The sequence below is a fragment of the Pteronotus mesoamericanus genome, unplaced genomic scaffold, assembly GCF_021234165.1.
Source record: "Pteronotus mesoamericanus isolate MK-2021 breed Mesoamerican mustached bat unplaced genomic scaffold, CSHL_Meso_final contig_221, whole genome shotgun sequence".
NCBI classification, from domain to species: Eukaryota; Metazoa; Chordata; class Mammalia; order Chiroptera; family Mormoopidae; genus Pteronotus; species Pteronotus mesoamericanus.
The window spans coordinates 9,446,983-9,471,466 of record NW_026555092.1 but is presented as its reverse complement, the minus strand read 5'-3'; the positions used below and the strand labels follow the sequence as shown (position 1 = coordinate 9,471,466).

The 24,484-nt window shown below is 41.2% G+C and overlaps 1 protein-coding gene across 4 annotated transcripts in view; it reads right to left on the bottom strand.

The window, feature by feature from the left end:
• ZBTB8A (zinc finger and BTB domain containing 8A) overlaps positions 1–24,484 on the bottom strand; it is a 56,159-nt gene that overhangs the window by 15,854 nt on the left and 15,821 nt on the right. For 2 of the 4 annotated variants that reach the window (XM_054571911.1, XM_054571910.1), the window contains exons 1-2: positions 19,261–19,348; positions 7,616–7,720 (exon numbers count right to left, since the gene is read on the bottom strand). The exons of 1 other annotated variant lie outside the window; for it this stretch is intronic. The gene's annotated coding sequence lies outside the window, so the exon portion shown is untranslated. Of the gene's footprint in view, positions 1–7,615; positions 7,721–19,260; positions 19,349–19,622; positions 19,665–24,484 lie in introns of those variants that run through there. One more of the 4 variants, XM_054571912.1, reaches the window with a different exon arrangement.

The window sequence follows — 24,484 nt, the reverse complement described above, 5'->3', positions numbered from 1 at the left end:
ACCGTAGTCAATTAAAAACTGCATTTATTTTGCTGTTGTTATTGTTGGTGTTTTGTTTTTGTCATTAACTTTTTTAGCAAAAATTTAAACACTCACCAAAACAGAGTACATAATATAAGGAATGCTCATATACTTACTACCCATTTTGAACATTCACGAATTTTGTCAGTTTTGTATCTTTGATCTGCCTTCATGTTCCCCACCCAGAATATTTAAAATTAAATTCACAGGCACCAAGTCCTTCTACCCATAATATTTCAGATGCACTACTGACATGAGCCTCCTTCCATTTCTGTTGTCATAGTTGGACCTCCATTATTTTTTCCCTGCACAGCATCCATTTCTCTTCCTCAGGGTAGGGTTCCTCTTTTTCTTTTGAGAACTGCCTTCCACAATTTGATGATGTTATTCATCCTTTGGCCTCCTCGACCCCATGGGCAAAAGACCCAGACTGATCGGCCTGAGTCTTTCATTGGCATATATGATGGAAGCTAAGAACAGTGTTCTCACTGCATGACAACATGGGCCTTAAGGATCTCATAAGACTAGAACTACAAAAAGTTATCTTCAACAAGTGAGAATGCCCGCAAAGGAATAATGCTAACACAAAAGAAAGCCAGAAAAAACTGTTTTAGAGAGAGTCCTAATGAGATTTTCTTAATTCCTAGGTCCAGCTGTGCTTACAGCCAATGCTCCCTTGGGATTTTTAGTTATATGAACCAAAAAATTTCCTTTTCTGCTTAAATTTAGGTGACCAAGAATCATTTATTCCTCATATGTGACATTTTCCAAGGCTGCAACTATGGCCCATTCAAGAATACTCTATTTAGAAGGGAGAGCACATTTTTATAAATAGGAATATTAATGGAATCAGTGCAATCGAGGCCATCAAATCATTAAAAGAGAGTTACTAATGTTGTTATACTGCAGTTTTTTCCCTTCATATATAAAGTCTTGGCATGCCTCCAGGCAAAGTTTCTCTGAACTTTATTCATTCAGCGAGTTGTGAGTCATTTCTTCTCAGGCTACAATAACTTTTCAGACACCTTTTGTTATGTTGGAAGTCTGCCACCAACCTCTCCTTAACAGCTGATCAGTTATTTAAAGCTATTCCCCTGGCTCAAGTCACTGTAAAATATCCATTTTAACATCCAAAATATGGCAGGAAAATGGAAACAAATGTAATAATAATGAACAAAGAAAATAATTTAAAAAGAAACATCCAAAATAATATTTCTGTTTAGTACTCATACACTAACTTTAACCTTAACACTTGAACACCTGTGATAAGGAGTTATATCTGTAATGACATTTCTTCCATGTTTAATGTAACCCAGGTTCTGGCTTACTAGGCTTAAAAATCCAAAGCCTCTTAGAAATTATTATATAAATAAGAATATATCACTTAGCTAGAGGTTGGGGTCTTCACGTCATTATGTGCCCAAAGACCCAGATTTTGCTGTGTAGTATATGATTACGTCTCTCAGTACAGGCAAACTAGGGATACTATGTTAAAGGAGATGGAATATACTCAGGGTTATGTCATACAATACACCTGCCAAAACAAGACACCTGGGAATACTGCTGGAGAAGTGTCAAATCAATACCCAATCCCTTACTATAATATCCTGTTAGTTAAAATGTAGTAATTCCGTATTTGAAATATGGTAGTGGGTCATGACATTACAATTTTTTGCTATTATAATTAATGCTGCAATGAGTACCTTTGCACATAAATCCTTCAGCACTTGTAAAATAATCAGATTCCTAGAAATACAATTGCTAAGTCGGTACAGACAGATTACCTTCCCAAAACATTACCAACACGTTAGTGCCCTTTTCCTCTAACACTTTCATTAACTCTGGATGTTATCTCATTAAAATACTTTCCCATCTACCCTTGGGGAAAACTACCAGCAAAATATCAATACTAGTATTTAACATTGCCCTGCAAGTGTTAGCCAGTGAATTAGGCAAAATAATTAAATATGAAATATGAATACTGGAAAGGATGAAACAGTTATTGTTATTGCAGGTGATATTAGATATCATTAAAATGCAAAAGTAAACTTAGAAAACTATTAAAGTAAAATTATTGGGCTTTTTTCCATGTTGGAGTAACTGGAACTAGGCTTAGCCTTCTGCTAGAAACAATTAGAGAACTGGACACAATACATGAAAAAATTGTTTTCAGACCAAGAAATGGAGTAATTGGGACTGTGATCTCTGAGAGAAGGGAATAAAATGAGATAAGACTATTATCACTTTGGTTTTCTGTATTTAGGGAGGGGAAATCAAACTTGAACAGGCAAAGTGGGTGCTCAGGAAGGTTGAGGTACCTGGAAGTTGTGGGGCAAAGTACCAAGGGAGGCAACTACTCGGCCCAAAACATATCAATACGTCTTCACAGGAGTACTCCAGAGCCTGTGCTGAACATTAATGTGTTCAAGTGTAGGGTGAAATTTCAAGAGCATGGATAAAGAACTCCTGGGGAACCACGTGCAGAAAAATTCCCAGAGCTCACAAAAGGTTGGAAGACACTTAACTTTAGACCAGCCAGAGTAAAGAATCTTTTTTGAATACTCAGGGCTTTTAGTAGAGACCCCAGGAGAGTAACACCTTAGTAATTGGACTAATCTAATTCAACAGTAAAGATCTCTCTGGAACTGCCTCAAACCTCAAAAACAAGTCTCAAAATCATCACACTGATTCACTAGCTCATTAACAAGTAAACCAAAATACAAAAGTCTTCAAAAAAAGACAACGAAATTCAGACATTGAAAAACATATATTTACAGTGTCCATCATTTCGTTAAAAATTACTAGACACATGAAAAAGAAAAAAAAAATCTCCCTAAAATCAGAAGAATAATTAGTCATTAGAAACAGACCCAAAAATGAAAGATGCTAGACTTAGCAAACAAGGATGTAAAAACAGTTATTATACATACACTCAAAGATTTAAAGAAAAACGTGAACATATTGAGACATAGAAGAGATAAAAATAATCAAATTTTTAGAAACGAAAAATACAGTATCTGTAATTTTAAATTTTTAGATGAGTTTAATAACTGATTGCAAACTGCAGAAGAATGATCCATGAATGTGAAGATATAGCAAAATGAACAAAGCCTTAGAGACACGTCGTGAAACAATATCGAACAGCCTATTATGTTTATAATTGAAGTTCGAGAAAAAAGGGCAGAAAAAATATTTGAAGAAAAGAGGTGAAACACAAATATACTGTTTTAAGGTCCTTACATTATATATCTGAGATTGACACACTTTTTCTATGAAAGGCCAGATAGCTGATATTTTAGGCATTGTTGGCTAGTGGTCTCTGCTGCAACTACTCAACTCTGCCACTGCAGCACAAAAATATGCCATAAACAATATGTAAATGAAGGGCAGTGGTTGTGTTACAATAAAACTTTATTTATAAAAGCAGACGATGGTCCAGATTTGGCCTGAAAGCTGTAGTTTGCCAACTCCTGCTATATATGAAGTGGTACAATATATGATGAATAATAAATGAAATGCATATTGTAATAGGGGAAAATGCATACTGTGAACCCCCCTAGAGCAACCACTAAATATAAAACTAAGAGATTAAACTAATAAGCCAATAGCACAAATACAATAGAATACTAAAAATTACTCAATATTATTTTATTGAGAGAGAATAAGGAAAAGTGAGGAAGTGGTAAGAAAAGGAACAAAAACAAATAGTATAAATAGAAAATTAATAGCAAGATGGTATACTTAAATCCAAATATATATATATATATATATATATATATATATATATATATATAATCTTCACCCAAGGATATGTTTACTGATTTTCAAGAGAGAAGAAGGGAGAGAGAGAGAGAAACACTGACGTGAGATACAAACATTGATTGGGTGTCTCCTGTACATGCCCCAACCAGGGATCAAACCTGCAACCTGGATATGTACCCTGACCATACCCACAACCTTTTGGTGCACAGATGATGCTCCAAGCAACTAAGCCATCCAGCTAGGGCTAAATCCAAATATACTGATCATTTTCATAATTGTGAAAAGTCTGAATTCCATTTAAAATGAAGGGCAGTGGTTGTGTTACAATAAAACTTTATTTATAAAAGCAGACGATGATAAAAAAGGAAGACTCAAATATATGCTGTCTGCAAGAAATACACTTTAAGTATAAAGATACAAAAATGTTAAAAGCAAATAGATGTTAAAAAGTACAGCATTAGGCCCTGGCCAGGGGGCTCAGTTGGTTTGATCCCAAGTTAGGGCACATGCCTAGGTGGAGAGTTTGATCCCTGGTCAGGGTATGTATGGGAGGCAGCTGATTGGTGTTTCTCTCTCATATTGATGTCTCTCTCTTTCAAATCAATAAATATATCCTTGGGTGAAGATTTAAAATCTTTTTTATTTTTTAATTATGTTTTATTCTTAAGATTATTTATTTATTTTTAGAGACGGGGGAGGGAAAGAAACATCAATGTGTGAGAGAGACATTGATTGGTTGCCTCTCACATGCCCCCAACCAGGGACCTGGCCTGCAACCCAGGCATGTGGGAATCAAACCCGTGACTTTGCTTTTCAGGACGATGACCAACCAACTGAGCCATACTGGTCAGGGCCATATATATGTGCATGCATGCATGCGTGTGTGTGTGTGTGTGTGTGTGTGTGTATATCTTTTTTTAAGTATAACATGAAAAGAGCTGGAATGGTTATGTTAAATATCAGACAAAGTAATGCCAGTTATAAAGATATTTTATAATGATAAAAGGATTAATTCATCAAGAAATTATAACAGCCGTAAGTACCTATGCACCTAATAACAGAACTTCAAAATACATAAATCAAAAACTGGCACATACCATGTATAGAGCTTACAGGACTGGAAGTTGCTCTGGATGAGTCAGTGAGTGAGTAGTGAGTGAATCTGACAACTTAAGACATTAATGTACACTACTGTAGACTTTATGAACACTGTAAATTTAGGCTACACTAAATTTTATAAAAGAATACAAGATTAAATCAAACACAAGAGAAAATGATACAATCACGAGACATAGTAGCCCTGGCTGGTGTGGCTCAGTTGGTTGGAGCGTCGTCCATAAACCAAAGGTTAAAGTTTCGATTCCTGGTCAGGGCACATACCCAGATAGAAGGTTAGATCTCTGGTTGGGGAGTGTATAAGAGACAACCAATCAATGTTTCTCTCTCGCATCAATGTTCCTCTCCCTCCCTTCCCTTCTCTCTAAAATCAATAAGCATGTCCTCTGGTGAGGATTAAAAAAGAAAAGACAGAGAGAAATGGTAAATACAAAATCTAAGAGGCTGCTGCCAGCATAGCACAGCATACTCTGACAGCAAATTTTATTTTTTTTTAACTAGAAAGAGTACACTCTAAAATAATTATAGACCTTGGCCGGGTAGCTCAGTTAGTGAGAGCATCATCCTAATACACCAAGGTTGTGGGTTCTATCCCCAGTCAGGGCACATACAAGAATCAACCAGTTAATGCATAACTAAGTGGAACAACAAATCAATGTGTTTCTCTCTCTCTCTCCCCCCCCCCTCTCTTTCTAAAATCAATAAACATATCCTTGGGCAAGAATTTTTTTAAACTTTTTTAAAAAGCAAGGGGGGGGGAGGGAGGGGGAGAGAGAGAGAGAGAGAGAGTATGTGTGTGTGTGTACATATTTACCCAAAAAAGTGGTTGCCAATTGGAGATGAAGTGGCATCTGGGAGACAAGAGAGAAGCATGGGAGACAAACTTTTTTTAAAAATTGTTTTAAACAGATTAGAGAGAGAGAAATATCAATTTGTCGCACCACTTATTGATGCATTCATTGATTGCATCTTGTATGTTCCCTGACCGGACATGGAACCAGCAACCCTGGCATATTGGAAGGATGTTCTAATCAACTGAGCTACCCAGCCAGGCAACCAATTTTACATTGTATACTTTTAAGTATTTTTTGAGTTTTGAATCATATTAATATATTCAAAAATAAAATTTTTTAAAGTTTGTCAAACAAGTGGGCAAAATTTTAACATTCAGTCTCACATTTAGCCAGATATAGGCTGTAAGAGAAGAATAAAATATGATGATATTCTGTATCTTTAAATCAAGATTCATGTGCTACATGAACAAGTGATAAGTTAATATTCCACTATGGAAACTCAAGAGGTTGGATTTCTTGGGAAAGAGAGAGAAAGAGAAAAAGAATACCAACCAAACTACTTCCAAGTGACAAAATAGCTACTCTATTCCAAGTGTTGGTCTGATTAATGGCCTGAGCCCAGTAATTACGGCAGGAATGGAAAGGATGGAAAGATGTAAAAGATTTGTATGGGAAATAAATCCATGGATCTTAATGGCTGATTGGCTGTGGAAGGTAAAGAGACACAGTGATTTTTTTAAAAAATTTATTTATTTATTTTAGAGAGAGGGGAAAGTAAGGAGAAAGAGGGAGAGAAACATCGATCAGATGTCTTACGTGTGCCCCAGCCAGGGACCAGGCGCACAACCTAGGATGTGCCCTGACCAAGAACTGGATCAGCAACCTTTCACTTTGTGGGATGACGCCCAACCAACTGAGCCACACCAGTAAGGGAGAGACACATGGATTTTTAAAACCTAGATGGTTAGTAGTATCCCTAACAGAAATTAGAAAGTCAGGAGAAAAAACCTGATTATGACCTTGGTTCTAAGTACACTGTGTTTGAGGAGAGTGGGAAATCAGGTAAAGTTGGCCAGAGGGCCGCTGAGAATGCTGATCGGAAGTCAGAGAAGAAGTCAGACCTGAAGACAGAGACGTGGGAGGTATCTGCGAAGAGATGAACGGGCTCAGAGGAAACAGGGGCTGAGGTGAGATCCTGGAGGACTGCCCGTGACTGTGCGGCAGGACAGGGGAGAGAAGCCAGTGCTGGCGACCATATTATAAGGAGAATCAGAGCCCTGTAATATGCTGGCCAAGGATGAGGAGTTTCAAGAAGCAGTGAAGGGGTCAATATGGCGAGAAATGACAGGGCCATGGGTAATAACAATAGTAGCGATATGCACTGTCTCCTTTAATCCTCACACACAACAACCTATCAGGCGGGTAGTATTATTATCCCTATTTTACAGAAAAGGGTATTAGCCCAGACAATGACTCCCAAGCTGCGGCCTGTAACTACTGAGTTATACTCCCTCACCAGTGAGGGCTGAGGGGCGGGGGTGGGAAGTGGGTGCTGGAAGATCAGTGCCGACAGCTGTGCTGCCACTGCGTTAGCTCTATGTCCACGGACAAGTAACTTCACCTCTCTAGGCTTATGTCCTTCCCTGCAAATTGAGGGGACTGATCTAGATAATCTCCAGCCCTAAGTAACATAAGTCTTCGATTAAGGTGGAATGGAAGACACAAGAGGCAATGGATTAAATATTTAGCAATACGCAAACAGCGAGACCTGGCCAAGGAGATCCAAATGTTAAATGTTTTATACACTGAATTTTCAAGCAATAAATCCATTCTCTGATACATAAAATCTACAACTGCAAAGTTATACTTTTTATCTATGTATTTAAGTTAGGTATAATATCAAGAATTAAAATTTTTCATACCTGGAAACTTACAAATGCTTCTCTTGAAACCCTGCTAAATCAATTGAATAGAGTAAAATAAGGGAAGATTTGAAGTCAGACACAGTCTCTGTATGAAGGATTGCCCTGTAGAGAGAAAATAATTATTTATAATGTATTCTTGTAATGAGACATAAAACGTCTGCTAAGATACATCATAAATATCGATTTAAATTACATGGGACCATCTATCAGATTTTTTTTTAGCATGTAAAAATAGATAATCTGGCACAGATTATTAGTGAATGGAAATTTATTTATTACCTGAACGTTATTATATCAACCTGTAAGTAGAGATTTCCAACATTAAGATATATTATGGCAAATTGAAAGCAAACATACTTTTTAACTTTGACAATAAAATAAACTTCTTACAAAAACATCTAGTCAAAAGCAGGCCAGCAGATGAAACACCAAGACAACAACATGTATCCTGTTATCCTTTTCCTGCAAGTGACATCCACAGGACTTGCAAGAAAACCAAACAGAACAGCATTAAAGATTCAACTTGAAAAAATCAACATTACTTAAAAACTGTATGGTTAAGAGAGAAGTTGGGCTGGGGGACGCGGCGCGGCGGAAATCCCACTGCTAAGGTTCAGAAAGCCCCACCGCAGTCACCCAGGTCCTTTATAACTCTATCTGATCTGCCAGATTGTACCAGAGTATACCACAATTTGTAACAGCAGCTGTAACGACTCTTGCTACAAAAAAGTTGCAGTTTCGCCCTGGCCTGTCGGGCTCACTGGACTTAGCGCCAACCTGTGAGCCAAAATGTTCGACTTCCGGTCTGGGTTGTGACCCAGGTCCCCAGTTGGAGGAGGGGAGAGGAAACCAATCGCTGATGTTCTCTCCCTCGCTTTCTCCCTCCTTTCCATCCTTTCTAAAAATAAATAAATTATATATACATATATATATATACACACATATATATATAAAGTTTCAGTTTCTACTATATTCCAAACCACTTTAATTACCACTTCCAACAACATAATCTGTTCCACTAGTTTCTTCAATGACCATTGAGTTTTGTTCATGTAGAGAGTGGTAACGCTTTATGCCCATAAGCAGTGGAAAAGTGAATTTGATGCTTTTTAAACCAACCAGTTAAGCTAAGAATAGATTGACAGCTGTCAGAGGTGAAGGGAGTTGGAGGGCAGGGTAAAAAAGGTGAGGAAAAAAACTCATAGACACAGGCAACAGCATGGTGATTACTAGAGGGAAAAGGAGGTGGGGGGGGGAGGAAGAATAGGGTAAACGGAGGGGAGGAAATGGTGATGAAAGGAGACTCGACTTGAGGTAGTGAACACATAATACAATATATAGATGCTATATTATAGAACTTTACACTGACACCTATGTAATTTTTTAATCAATTGTCACCCCAATACATTTACAATTTAAAAGACATTTTTTGAGCATGAACCAATAGAGAAAATAGCCAAGACGATCTGAGTATTCCATAAGATGTAATGTGATTACTTCTTATGACATTTTTTTCTTAAAGTCTCTTGGTCTCTAGAGTTGGCAAGAATGAGAGAAATCAAAAATAATCTAAATAAGGGGACTAGAGCAAGCCGAGAGGAAAGGTGATGGAAGTAGGAAGCTGCATTGACAGTGGATTATCAACATTTTTTAAGTGTCACATTAAAGGACAGTAAAGAACCATGGCCAGTGTGGCTCAGTTGGTTGGAGCATCATCCCGTAACCAAAAGGTTGTGGGTTTGATCCCCGGCTCAGGCATGTATGGGAGGCAATAAATCAATGCTGCTCTCTCACATTGTTTTTCTCTCTCCCTCCCTCTCTATCTTAAAAAAGCAATGAAAAAATGTCCTTGGGTGAAGATAAAAACAAAAATTGAATAAAAGAAAAATTTTTATTCAGGAAAGAATAAAATTGGCTATGAGAAAGATTTTAAGAAACACCCATCTTTGGCCCTGACCAGGTAGCTCAGCTGATTAGAGTGTCATCCCACCAAGACTGTGGGTTTGATCGCTGGTCAGGGCACACACAAGAATCAACCAAGGAAGGCAGAAAGTAGTGGCACAGCGAATCGATGTTTCTTTCTCTCCCCTCTTGCTCTCTCTCTAAAATCAATAAATTTTTAAAAAATATATTCATCATTAAAACAGCAGGATCAAACTGAGGGATAAACTAGGATTTTGTAGTTGGGCGCACAAAATTAATAATTTTTTAGAACTCCTTGCTTCACCAAAAACTCATCTATCTCCTAGCCCCACTGAGCTAGGAGGGCACTTGGCAAAGGGTGTTTACTCTGATAGCTTTAGTTTCACTCACTTAAGAGCTCACTAATTAATACTGTCCAGCGTACTGAGTGACAAGGGAAAGTTAATTCTGTGGCTTTTTAACAGAACTGATTTCTGAATCTAGTCTGTGCCCTAAACAGTTTTTACACTGTAATGAAATGTCATTTTTGCCCTAGCTGGTGTGGTTCAGTGGATTGAGTGCCTAAAGGGTTGCCAGTTTGATTCCCTGTTAGGGCACATGTATGGGTTGCAGGTGAGATCCCCAGTAGGGGGTGTGCAAGAGGCAACCACACATTGATGTTTCTCTTCCTCCCTTTCCCCCTCCCTTCTCCTCTCTCTAAAAGGAAACAAATAAAGTCTAAAAAAAGTATTTAAAAAAAAAGGAAATGTCATTTTTAACAGACAACCACCAAATTCTACCCTAGCAGATATTACGGTAGATTTGTGTGTAAGCATCCTTTCTAACTTCCCAAATGGAAAACTAAAAGTACATTTCCCAGACTCCTTTACAGTTAAGTTTCCCCATGTGAAATGGGGTCCAGCTCCCAGAGGCTGTGCTGGGAAATCTGGAAAGCAGAAACGAGGCGGAACTTGTCTTTCTGCTGTTCTGGCAATTAATGCTGGCAAGCACGTTTGTGGAAACATCGGGTCTCCCTGCAGCAGCACGCCAGTGTCCCAGGGCTCCATGGCTGTCAAGAGATAAGTTTGGTAGAGAGAGCCTTCACCACTTGGTGGATGCTGAGGGAGAGTTTCGGGGTAGCAATTTCTTGAACCTTGAATTGCCATGCGCAATGCCATCTGGAACTCCGCAGCACCAGGGGCTCCCTCCCCCCGGAGGGCCTGCTTGGAGCTCGGGTTCTGAGAATAATTGAAGGCCCAGCCTGGAGCCCAATGCTTCCAGCCCTTCCAGTGATTTTGTTAAGTACTCAATTCCCTTTAGTTAACAAATTAAAACACTAGAGTTGTTTCTCTTTTCTGAAACTGGGCTGAGATGACATACTAGTACATAATTTGCCTCAAAATGTAAGCAGAAGGATGAGTAGTCTATCTCTGAGCAGCAGTACTGGGCAGTGTGGTGAAGAACAGGTTCTGGAATCAGACCACCTAGGTGTAAACTCTGGCTCTGCAACCCACTAAATGGACAACATGGGATGTTAACCTCCCTGTTGCCTCAGTTTCTTCATCTGTAAAATGGGAATAGTAATAATACCTACACCTAGAGTTATGATTAAATGAGAAGATAATCTTTGTAAAGTGCTTACAACAGTATCTGCCTTACAACAAGCCCTTGATAGATGTTAGCTATTATTATAGTAATAATATTCTTTTCTATTATTAGTTATGCAGATGACTTTAAAATACTGCTTTAATGAAGCAGAAAATGTAAACATTGTAAAATTTTATTACACACATTTTTCTCGTGACCTAGAGAATGCTAACTTATACAAGGTGGACACAGAAAATATTTGACTGCTTCCATCATATTTGCATACCCAGAGAAAGTGATCCTTCCAAAACTACAGTGTACCTGACGGTATCAAAGTTCTACTCTAACTAGTTATTGCAGACCTCACCCTAAGGACAAGCCACTCTTTAGAAACTATTTTTGCCATTTTCCCATTTCAAATGTTACCTCATTAATCATGCTTTATGAACCAGGGTCTTTGTTATTCAGATTTTTTTCCAGCTTCACTGAGGTATAATTGACAATAAAATTATAAAGTACTGAAAGTGAATATCGTGGTGATTTGATATACAGTATGAATACATTGAGAGAGAATTCTTCCCACTAGTTAATGTCTATCACTTCACATATTTATCTTTTTTTGGTGAGAACACTTAAGTTCTACTCTCTTACCAAATTTCAATTACATAGTAGAGTGTTACCAATTAGTCACCCGTTATACAGATCCTCAAACCTTATTCATTGCTGAAAGTCTATGTATACCTTTTACCAACCTCTCCATATTTCCCTCCCCGACTCCAGCCACAGAAAACCACTTTTCTACTGTTTCTATGAGTTTGACTTTTAGATTCTATGTATAAATGATAACACGCAGTATCTGTCTTTCTCTAACTGATTTATTTCATTTAGCACAATGACAGGACTTCTCATGGTTGATTATTATTCATGTGTGTGTATATCTCACATTTATAGGTCGCATCATTTTTACCCATTCATTTGTTAACAGTTTGTTTTGTTATTCATATTTTTAAAATGTTATCACAGCCCTGGCTGGTGTGGTCAGTGGATTGAGTGCTGGCCTGTGAACCAAAGGGTTGCCAGTTCGGTTCCCAGTCAAAGCATATGCATGGTTTGCAGGCCGGGTCCCCATTTGGGCACGTGTGAAAGGCAACCAGTTGATGTATCTCTCACACATAGATGATTCTCCCAATCCCTTTCCCCCTCTCTAAAAATAAATAAAATCTAAAAAAAAAAAAAAGAAAGAAAAATGTTATCGCAGAGAAGTTTAAAATTTTAGTACTTAGGTTTAAAATACTATTTTAATGTAGTATTAAGAAGATTTTAGATAAAATGGCCTGGTTTACTGTGCTGAAGTGTCTTCTGATGGTGAAAAATACATTGCAGATTTTGGAATAAAGCTTCCCTCAAATATTCTGAAATTGTAAGAACCTAATGTTGCACCTTATCCATTGGTGCCAGCTGAGATGAGGAAACTGAAGCTGATACACAGGTGTTTGTTAAACTCTCGATGTTTCATATGCTGCTGAGAACCGAGGACTCAAAGCAGTGGAGACTTTCTTTTAGAATTTTCAAAGCTTTGGTCCTTAGGGAGCTATTTTTATTTTTATTTATTGATTTTAGAGAGAGAGAAATGGGGGACAGGAGGGCGAGGAGGGAGGGAGAGAGAGAGAGATTTGTTGTTCCATTTATTCATGCATTCATTGGTTGATTCTTGTATGTGCCCTGACTGGGGATCAAACCTACAACCTTGGCATTTAGGGAGGATGCTCTAACCCAGCGGTCCCCAACCTTTTTGGCACCAGGGACTGGTTTCATGGAAGACAATTTTTCCACGGACCGTGGTCAGCAGGTGGTTCCAAGATGATTCAAGTGCATTACATTCAATCTCCCTTCCTGCTGTGAGGCCCCTAACAGGCCCAGATCAGTACCTGTCCACGTCCAGAGGATGGGGACCCCTGTTCTAACCAACTTAGCTACCTGGTCCGAGTGGACTTTTTTCTGAAAGATTAGGAAAACTGAAAGACAGCAGCTTCATCCTCTGATTCAATAATTACTTTTATACTGTTCTGAACTCCATATAACTATACATGTTTTATTTTGCTATTGAAAGTAAAAATCTTGCCCGAGCTGGTGTGGCTCAGTGGATTGAACACCAGCCTGTGAACCAAAGGGTCACTGGTTCGATTCCCACTCAGGGCACATGCCTGGGTTGCAGGCCAAGTCCTCAATAAGGGGCTTGCAAGCAACAACCACACACTGATGTTTCTCTCCCTCTCTTTCTCCCTCCCTCCACTTCTGCCTAAAAATAAATAAAATCTTTAAAAAAACAAACAAACAAAAATCTTTTCTTTTCCTGACAAGGGCAGATATTCAAACTGGAAGGTAAAATGTATGCATTCAATACATATTTCTCACTCATCTACTCTGTGCCAGGCTATCCCTGGCCCTGGGAATACAAAGAGATGATGCCCTGTCATTGAGGTGTGTCAGTTCTCTGGCACACCTCCATATCCATAAGGGGAAAAGAGAGTCAGAAAAAGAGAGAGAGAGGAAGAGAGAGAGTGAGGCTTTTAAAGTTACAATGCAATGAAGAAAATACTCCTAGGAGAAGGGAACTGTAAAATCAGGGAAGCAAATGACTGTGTCTGGGAGGGTCCAGAAAAGTTTCCAAAAGGCCGTAAACAGTTGGGTTGGGTCTTGGAGGATGAGTAGAAGTTCATATATGAAAAAGAGGGCAAAGGGCATCCTAGACAGAGAGCACCAAAGGCAAACGTACAGACAAGTATTAAACAACATGACCTCTTCAGGAATGATTAAAAGTTTGATATGACTAGAGATTACAGCCTGTGGAAGGATAGTGGAAGATAAAAAGAAAAATATGTAGGCACCAGATCCTGAAGCCCCTCTGCTTTGTAGGGTCAGGGCACTTACGAAGGCTTTTAAGAGTGACATGATTATAGGTCTACCAATGACTCCCTGTGTGACTTAGTCAAGTTTACTTAACTCTAAGTATCAGTTTCATTTTTGTAAAATGAGGGTCAAAATGGGAAAACAAGCACCTTGTCTCTGCGGTGACCTTTCCCTCCCCTGCATGTTGCTAGTCACGTGGTAGAGCCCCTTCGAGGAGAAACCAGGGAGCTGGAGCCTCAAACAAACCCCATACAAGCCCTTGCACAACCACTCCCTTAAGGACTAAGCCCTTAGAAATAAGTTCCAGGGGTGTCCAACCTGCAGCCTACAGGCCGCATGCAGCCCAGGATGGCTGTGAATGCAGCCCAACACAAAATCGTACATTTACTTAAAACATTATGAGATTTTGTGTGTGTGTGTGTGTGTGTGTGTGTGTGTGTGTGTGTGTGTGATTACATGTCACAATGTATTTAATGTGTGGCCCAAGGCAACTCTTCTTCTTCCAGTGGGACCCAGAGACACCAAAATGTTGGACACCCCCAGCTCAGTTGTGCTTCAGCTCCGGCTCCAGGAAAGCAGCAAAACCAGAGCAGAGCAGTGGAGCAACACCATGGTGGACATCAGGAGCAGATGCAATGACTAATGACCCCCTTCCCTAGCACTTGGCACAGACAAATCAGTGGAAACCGCAACCCTGAGGTGACACAGCTGGGGAGCTGATAACTATTCCACTGAGATCCTCCCACAGGGTATCTCCCTCTCCCTCTTCCCTCTCCCGCTCCCTCCTCTCCCTCTTCTCCCTCCTCTCCCTCTCCCTCTCTCCTTTTCGGAGCCCATTTCTCCTATGGCTCATTTCTATCTCTGTGACTTTCTAAATAAACTTTTACTTTTGTTGGGTCTTTCCTCTGAGTTTTTTCTTAGCCAGAACTCAAGTGCCAAGGTTGCAAATTCTTTCTTAGCCAGACATCTAGTGCTGCTAACATTCTGGTGCTGTTTCCCTGCCAACTCTAAGGAAGGTTATATGATGCTGGGAGAAAGCAAGGCAGGGATGGGATTACAGGATAGTTAAAATTCTTTGTTCTTTTCAGGGTGGTCACCCTTTTAGAAGGAGGGGTCTGAGAAAAGGTATTTCAAAGGGGCATAACCGAGATGCACAAAAACAATGGTCAAGGCTTGCCTAAGGCAGTAAAAAGCCTTAAAAAAAAAAAAAAAAAAAAGATAAGCCTTTTACTAAAGAAGTTATATGCCTGGGGTGTGACTACCTGCCATAACCTGCCCATTTAGGAATTTATGATCAAATAACGCTGTGAGATTACTTTCTAGCAAACCTCTTTTTTGATACAGAATTTGAATGTTTATTGGGCACTGTGTTAAACATTTTACATTCATTTTCTGCTGCTGTGATCCACATTGTATAGATAAAAACAAAACAAAACAACAACAACAACAACAAAACCTAAGGCACAGAGAAATCAGAAGAAAATGTCCAAGACTGCACAAGGAGCAAGTGACCAGAGACTGGAATTCAAGCCAACTGACCTCAAACTGACACTCTTAAGTCTTGCGTTCTTCTGACCACAGTGTGTGCAAATACCTAGCACTATACATGGCATGCAGCTAAGGCTCAATAAAAAACAGGTATTACTGTTATGATGACCCAATTTGTATACCCAGAAGAAAAACTGAGACGGCATGGAGGAAGAGAAATGGTGGGAGAGGCAGAGCCAGGAAGACTAATTTAAAGGCTAAATGCAAAGGTCAAAGCAAGAACTGGTGAGGAACTGAGCTAAGGCAATGGAGACAAAGAAAGGAGCAAAACAGGAAGTTTTCCAAGAAAATAGGAATTGTTCTATAAATTGGGGTCAGTTATAACTTGATAACACTTACTTCTATAGGGCATTAACACAATTTGCATTCATAACAGTACTCTTAAGTCATCAAAAAAGGTTTACTTTTTGCCCTAGCTGGTGCAGCTCAGTAGATTGAGCGCTGGCCTGTGAACCAAAGGGTCGCCAGTTAGATTCCCAGTCAGGGTACATACATGTCTGGGTTGCGGGCCAGGTCCCCAGTGTGGGCACACTGAGAGGCAATAACACATTCATGTTTCTCTCCCTCTCTTTCTCCCTCCCTTCCCCTTTGTCTAAAAATAAACAAATTCTTTTTTAAAAAATTTTTTAAAAGGTTTATTTTCAAGATGTGACTAAATCATGGAAATGAGTAATACGTTTTTTCTTACTTCAGTAGATTGACAATAAAAGTTGAAACAAGTTATACTAATTCATGCAAGACATCCAAAATTCAATGAGAAACATTTTTAAATATCTATGAGACTTAAATATCTATAATAGTCCTAAGAATATTAAAAAATTCAAGATTCCCACTAAGTTCAAAGATCTTTAAAAAGATGGATCGAAAAAACAACTGCATATTTCGGGAACCATTAAGTTCAAAGGTCTTTGGAACAGAAGGGAAATATATGTATTTCTATGAGTAAACTGAAGAGTTAGGAAATGAGTGTAACTTGAATTAAACTGGTGGTCTAGGAGACTCTTTTTTAAGATACATAGTCATTAATCTAGAATTTAGTGTGCACCATCAGAGTCACCGAAATAAATCTCATTAGCCTCCTTAGCAAAAATCCCGGGGTCATAAGGAAATTCAGCCAACCGACATGGTAATTATATTCTTTGGTGGGTAAACATCTTTTAACTGCAAAGACTGAGAAGTATAAAAACATTTAAGAAAATCAAAACCATAGATGGGAAAGTCCCACTGAGAAAATGGCATTTAAGTCAAGTCCAAAAGCAGTGACAGTCATGTAGGTATCTGGGTGGAAAAGTCTTCCATGTAGATGGAAGAGTGCCTGCAGAGGCTCGGAGCAGGGGCGGGCAAAGAGGGCTGGGGAGAGCAATGAGGGATGGGGTCGGGAAAAGGCATGCCAGCCCCGACTGGTGTAGCTCAGTGGATCGGGCACAGTTCTACAAACCGAAAGGTCCCAGTTCCATTGCCAGTCAGGGCACATACCTGGATTTTGGGCCAGGTCCACAAAGGTGTTTCTCTCCCTCTCTTTCTCCCTCCTTTCCCCTCGCTCTAAAAATAATTATTTTTTTTTAAAAAAAAGGAAGAAAGGAAAAAGCAGATGTGAGGCAGGTAGGACATCTTGAGATCAGTTCCTAGAGGATCTGGTAGCCCACGGGGGGGGCTTTGACTTTTAATCTGAGGGAAATAAGGAGTCACTGACCAATTTTGAGCAAAAAAGTGACAAAAACTTCCCTCAAGGGGAATCAAATAAACTTATATCGAATTTTTTATTATACACATGTATGTGTCACTGAAAGAGTTATGTCTATTAGAGAAAAATTCTGTATCTAGAAAATACAATTTAAATTATATAAAATGAATTTAGTGTTATCTTCCCAAGTTTTTTTTTCTGGGCCCAAATCACTATCAACAGAAAGGCTGGTGATTTCAAGTTCAGGAGATAAGATCTGACAGGGTGCCCTGTTTCCTGGCACCTGAAATTTACATGACATAGAAGGAGCCCAGGGGTTCATGATGCCTTCTACTGACATAGCCTAACCTATATGTGCCCATTTGGCCAAGGGTGGCAGATGAGATTGTCACTTCCCATTTACCCCTTGTGAGGCCAGGTCAATTCCCAGGAATAAAGATATTCGAGATCCCTGGTTATCAGCGAAGAGTTCTTGCTCCTGGGGTCCCACAAACCCACCCATAAGAGAGGTTCGGAGATTAGACTGGAGAGAAAATTTGGCACTTGATTTTTCCGCTGAGGCTTTGAACTTTTTTCTGATAGGATCAGTTCAGGTTTGTAGACCTGGAGACCGATGTGACTAATTTGCTTTCTGGAAGACTCTGGAGGTGACTTGAGGAGGAAATGGAGAGCAAGACCAGGAGGCAAAGGCGCTGGGACACTGCCATCGTTCACCTCCTGGCTTAGAGGTGAAGCTCCGCGTTTAACTCATTTCCTCACCTGGAAAGTGGAATAACCATCGGCCTGACTGTATGGTGGTTTTACGTGAACGTGAAAGGATTCAGTAAGTGAAAGCATTTAATTTACTATATAAAGTTCAGCAAATATAAACGTTTATTAAGAATAGAAGTAACAATTTATCGCTTCCAAACACAACATAACATATAACATTGTAACTATTACAATGCTACATGTCAATTATCTCATTTTTTTTAAACTCCAGTTTTTGAAAGATGTGGAGTCTGGCTACTGGCACAATCAACGATATAAGCGCATTTTAATGGAAAGGAGCTAAACAGCTCACTTACAAAAGTGGCAGTAGAAGGTGCACACGTGTGGTTCCGTCATAAAACAATAATCATAGCTCAATATTTGTGAGGTGCATTCCGTTCCAAGCCTGGATCTCTCGCATAATATGAAAACTAAAGCATGGAGGATGTACGGAAAAACTGGGACTACCGCCCCGCATGCCACCTTCCCGCGGAGGCAAGTGCCCGCGGCCGCGGGGAAGGCGCCCCGGCCCCCCGCCGCCCCGTTGGCCCGGCCGTCACTCGCGAAGCAGCGCAAGCCCGGCCGCCTGCCGACCCTCCGGGAGTCCGCGGCGCCCGACGGCTCCAGACACGCCCGCCACCGTCCCCGCGCCGCCTTTCTGCCGCCGCCAGGAGGCTCCGCGCGCCTTCCCGCCTTTCCCCGCGCCGCCGCCGGGCCGGGAGGCGAAGCGGGCGCGGCGCTCCACGGGGGCGACTAGGCGGGCGCAGGCGGCGACGGCGCGGCCATTGTCCCGCAACCCCTCCCGGGCGCGCAGGATGGGCTGGCCGGTTGGCCCGCTGGCCAGGCGGGGCGGCGCGGTCAGGCGGGCGCGGGGTTCGGGAACCCGTGCGCCCCGGCGCCGCCTGCCTCTCCCCGCGGGCCACCGCCCCGAGGCCGCGTCCTCCGCCGCCGGCTGCCCGCGCCGCCTTTGTGACCGTCTCCAGCCCCGCGGAGCCGGCGCGCCGCCGCCACTGAGCCCGGGGCTGCAAATGGCGCCCGCTCGCCTCAGCGCCTCCCGCCGCTCGCCCGGCCGGGGACGTATGGGGCACCGCACCCCGGGCCGCATCCCGCCGCCGCCGCCCGGGTGGTCAGAGCCCGCGGCGCTGCCGCCCGCGCATCGCCCGTGCCTCCGCCCGTAGCGAGGCTCGCTAGCCGGTCCCGCGGGTCCCGGCAGCCCCGACGCCCCACCCGCCCTCCGCCCGCGCCGCCCGCAGCCTCTTACCGCGGGCCGCGGCGCACCGGCGGGTCGCGCGCGCAGGCTTGGGGGCAGATTCCTGGTCCTCCGCAGGGGAAATACCCCTTTTCCCAGCCGGTCCTTTGCGCCCTAAAACAAGTAGCCCCAACGTGAGAGAAACAAAAGGTATTTGCTGACGTGGGCGTTGGACAGAAACGCCCGAGGGCTGAGGACACAATTAAAGGGGCAACGCACAGATTTGAGGCACCAACCAGCGGCTTCGCCCACTCCCCCTGCCCTTGCCTACACCCCGCTGCACCCTCCAGAGGCGCGGGGGTGCCCAGATTCCCTAGCAGTTGGCTACAGAACCATTTTGGAGTCAGGAGCTGAAATTGAAAATTGTACTTTACGTTGGGAAAGGCGCCTCCGGAGGGCAGAAGGGCTGGATTTCTAGGATCTGGGGAATTTGGTTTAGGAAAGAGGGAGGGACTTAGGCGTGTCCACAATTACTGTATAAGTACATGTGACAGTATTGTACTTAAGTTTAGCAACTTCAAATGCAAGAGATTTCCACAGAATTCTTCTCTTTTTCGAAGAACTTATTTTAGTCGGGGAAAACCTTTTCTAAATCTCTACAGGTCACAAGCATTTTATTCAAAGGAAAACCCAGAGAGGCTGAGATAAGAGAAAATAATTCTTGGTTAAGTTCAGAGAAAATAGAAAACCAGTAAAAATAGTAGGTTTTGTGTTTTCAAATACAAAAATGTATTGTATATCAAGCCTGTCTTCTGACATATGTATGTCCCTAATATTTGGAGTACAAACAGGTTATATATTTGCTAAATTCTTAAATCACTGAATTTTCACTGTTACTACAGAAACATTAATTCTATAAACCAAGGTAGTTTTCTAGTTCCTTATAATGAGGGTAAGATACTGAAAAGGACTCTCAGGTAAAGTAAGTGAAAAAAAACACTAATTTTTTAAAAATTTTGTTTTTCTATTTTATAGATTCCTGTCCTGTGTCATATATAGAGTCCTATTGGGCAAAGTTTATTCCTTTGGTTTCACTAACAATTAGTTATATATTTTGAGGGTCATACTATATGAGAAGGATACAAAATATTCACAACTATCTCTTAATGTCACTTCTGCATTATTCTAAGGGTGTTTTGCTAGGTAGTCACATTTCCTCATATTCAGAAAGGCAAATGGAAAAAAAAGAAAGGAAACAACAAATGAAACAAAAAAGGGAAAGAAAATGAGAAAGGTGAAAGGAAATGTGTTTGAAAATCACTAGGTATGAGGATCAGGAGTGTTGGATGTCCTAGGCTACTCTGCTACATCCCCATGAGAATTCTCAAGGGAAGGCCATCCGTTTTTATAGCAGAAGACTTTATTTTACCCTTTGTTAATTAAAACATACAACAGAGTTCTACAACCTTGTTCCTCAAGAGAGCACAATGGATCACTGATAAGCTCTTTGTTGAAAGGAAGAGGTAATGGAAGTTTGTTTGTTTTTTTCCTCAGCTTCCCAGTCTTAGCTTCTGAAACTCATTTACATATTTGGAGAATTTCTTACATTATACTTAACTGGTTGGAGGTACAATCTGCCTTCTGCAAAGAACCTGGAAATGCCAACAGCTTGCTTTCCCAGAATCTCTCACAGTTAGGACATGGTCAAAGTCTACATGTGAGGACCAGGTGTGCCCACCAGCAACTTTGAAAAGGGAGCTGTGGCACCAAAAAGCAAGAACCTCAAAGAATCTTTTCTGGCAGTGTTGACAGTTGCACCAAGATAATATCTCCAATGGCCACAGTGGCAATGCTGTTGCTAGTGACAGCTGCCATGTCTCTGTTTGCTGAGAGCAGTGTTGGTATCCTCACGAGGCCAGTTTTGTGGCATGACTTGGCTATTGCTCCTGCCTGTTTACCGTGGGCTCTACCCCCGGTGCTCTGCCCTTCCTGTGATTCTGTGAATTTTTAATACTTTCAGCCAAGGCCAGTCTCTGCTCACCTAAGAACGCTGAATGGTACAAAATGTTAAGAAGGCATCTGATCTTGTGGCATGGAGCTTAATAGGTAAAATTATTTGAGATAAAATGACATCAATGTTGTATAGGTGAGAATTAAAATCAGGGAAATGGATAGAATATAAAGTGAGAAGAAAGCTTAGAACCAAGCTCAAGCAACTTCATCATCTAGTGGCTGGGAAGAGGAAGGTGAAATTGGAAACAAGGCTGAGAGGTAACTAGAGACGAAGGAAGAGACCTGGGATAGTATGGTGCTTTAGAAACTAGAAGAGAGTATTCAAGATGGAAGAATTGGACAATAGAGTTAAGTATTAGTGTTAAATAGTGTTAGAAAAATGTCTATCAGATTTAGCAACTTGGAGATCATTAACTTCAGAGACCATTATTAAGCTTGAAAGATGGGAGCAAAATTCAGATTAGAGGAATAAGTAGGGGATGAAGAAAGATGAGAATTCACAACTCTTTTGAGAGAATTGGTTGTAAACGGGATGTTCACGTTACTATTGCCATGTAACAAACTAACCCAATCGTAGTGGCATAAAACAAGAACTGTTTTATTATGTTCATGGATTCCAAGGATCAAGGATTTGACAAATCACAGCAGGGATGACTTCTCTCTGTTTCACAGTGTCTGGAGTCTCAGCTGAGGAGACTCAAATTGCTGGCAGGTAACTCAAACTGCTAGGAATTGGAATCATCTGGAGGCTTCTTCACTCACAGATCAGGTACAGTCACTTGAAAAATGGGCTTAGTGCCCTGGCCAGGTAGATCAGTTGGCTGGAACATCATCCCCATACACTAGGGTTGCAGGTTCCATCCCCGGTCTGAGCACATATAGGAGCAACAGGACTATCTCTCTCTCTCTCATTCTCTCTCTCTCTCTCATTGATAAATTTTAAAAAATTTTTAAAAATTTGGCTTTTGAAATAATTAATTTTTTAAAAATTGGGTTTGGCTGTGGTTGTCACCTGGTACACCTACACATGGCCTCTCCATGTGGCTTGGGCTCTTGCAGCATGGTGGCTGGGTTCTAAGAGGGAGTGTCCCCAAGAGGTGGTATTCCTAGAGAACTGGGACGGAGCTGCGTGATCTTTTATACCCATCTACAGAAGTTGCATTGCCTCGCTTGCCATATTCTACTGTGTAATCACAAGCCTACCAAGATTCAAGCAGAAGGGCACATAGCTGCTCTCTCTTAATGGGAAGAATGTCAGAGAAGTTTGAGTCATGTTTAAAAACTACTACAGGCAAAGAGGGTATTAGCTAGAAAGGGATATGGGTAAAAGACTTAAAAATGTTTAAATGCTGAGAGAAAGCATAAAGACGAGAAGGAGATATTGAATATACAGGAGAAATAATAAGGCTGACTTTTTTTAATCCTTACCTGAGGATATTGGTATTGATTTTAGAGAGAGAGAGGAAGGAGAGAGAGAAACATTAATCGGTTTCCTTCTGTACATGCCCTGATCAGGGATCAAACTCACGACCTAGGTATGTGCCCTGACCAGGAATTGAACCTACAACCTTTTGGTGTATGGGACAATGCTCCAATCAATTGAGCCACCTGGCCAGGACAACAGTGGTTAAATTTCTATAAATTCAGGGAGGAGATCAAAATCTCAAATAGAAGAGCAGACTTTGGATAGGAAAAGTGATAACTTCATTGTCCCCATTGAAACTGGAAAGCAAAGAGAAAACCATGGATAGTTGAAGGGTTTTTTTAAATGCCTACATATTCTTTGACCCTGTTTCCTTCAAGAAGTTGATTCTAATGAGTGTGAGTTGGACTTAGCGTGACTTGCTTTTAAAGACTAGAATAAAGCAGAAATGAATAGTGTGATTTCAGAGTCTTGGTGATAAAAAGTAAAGCAGCTTCCTGCTTATTCTTTCTCTGTCTTAGATCGGTTTTTCTGGGAGATAATCTGTGGAAATAAAATAAGGTTTTCTGCCAACATCCATGTGAGTGAGCAAGTGAGCTAGTTTGGAATATATATTCCAGCCCCAGACAAGCCTTCAGCTGACTGCAGCACAGCAAAAAACTTGTCTGAAACCTCATGAGAAAGCCCAAGCCAGAACCAACCAGCTGAGATGCTCCCAAATTCCTGACCCTCAGAATTCTTGAGAAGTAATGAATGTTTTTTGTTTTAAGCCATTATGTTGTGGGTGTGATTTGTTATGCAGAAAAACATACAGATTGTGGTATCCAAAAGTGCTATCATAACAAAAGCCTAAACATGCGACTCTGGAACTGAGCAGTGGGCTGCAGCTGGAAGGACTTTGAGGTGAGCAATAGTGAAAGCTTGAACCTTTCAAAAGATAAGAGTCCTGATGACCTTTCAGGAAGCTTCAAGTGAGGGCTTAATGGAGAATCACAAAAATCTTATTGGACACTGGAAGAAAGGGAGTTCTTGTTATGTATTGGCAGAAATTTGGCAACACTATTGCCTGCAGTAAAGTGAAAAGTAGAAAATGTACCTGATGAATTGGGTGATCTAGCTAAGGAGATTTCCAAGTAGAGTACGGAAGGGGCCACCTGTAGTAAATTATGAAAGGAGAGAGAGAAGCTAAAGGAAGGACTATTAAACAAAAGAAAGCCATGGCTTGATGGTTTCGAAAATATGTAGACTCACCCTAGCCAAGTGGAAGAATAAATCAATGTTGCTTGCACTCGCTCTCTCACTCTCTCTCTCAAATCAATCAATAAATAAATTTTAAATGTCCTGGCCGGGTGGATCAATTAGTTGGAGCATCATCCTGTGCACCAAAATGTGGGTCCAATTCCTGGTCAGGGCACGTACCTAGGTTGCAGGTTTGGTTCCCAGTCAATAGCTCCTGGAGTACTATTTCAGCCAGTAGGACTGAGGCTTTCCCCATCCAATTGCAGTTCCACAGCTCTGACCAATCAGAGGGCTCTATACTGACCAATGAGGATCCAGGGGCAAATACTTCTGTCTATATAAGCCAACTCCCCTGTGGTTTCAACAGCGCGCTTGCCACCGAAGGTTGAACTCTGTGTTTCCCCGGTGCAGGTGGCACTAGAGTGTAGGAGACCTGCCCGGAGTGCGCTAGAGAGAAGCTGCCTAGGTGAAGACAGGCCTGGTTCCCAGGAGAGCCTCAAGGCGGTGCTGTTTTCACAGTCGCATTGTAGCACAATTAAGCTGTTCCATGGTAGTGCAGTTCTCACAGCCATGCTGTATTCCCTCCACTGAGCTGTTCGTGCTAAATAAAGTTTCCTTCTT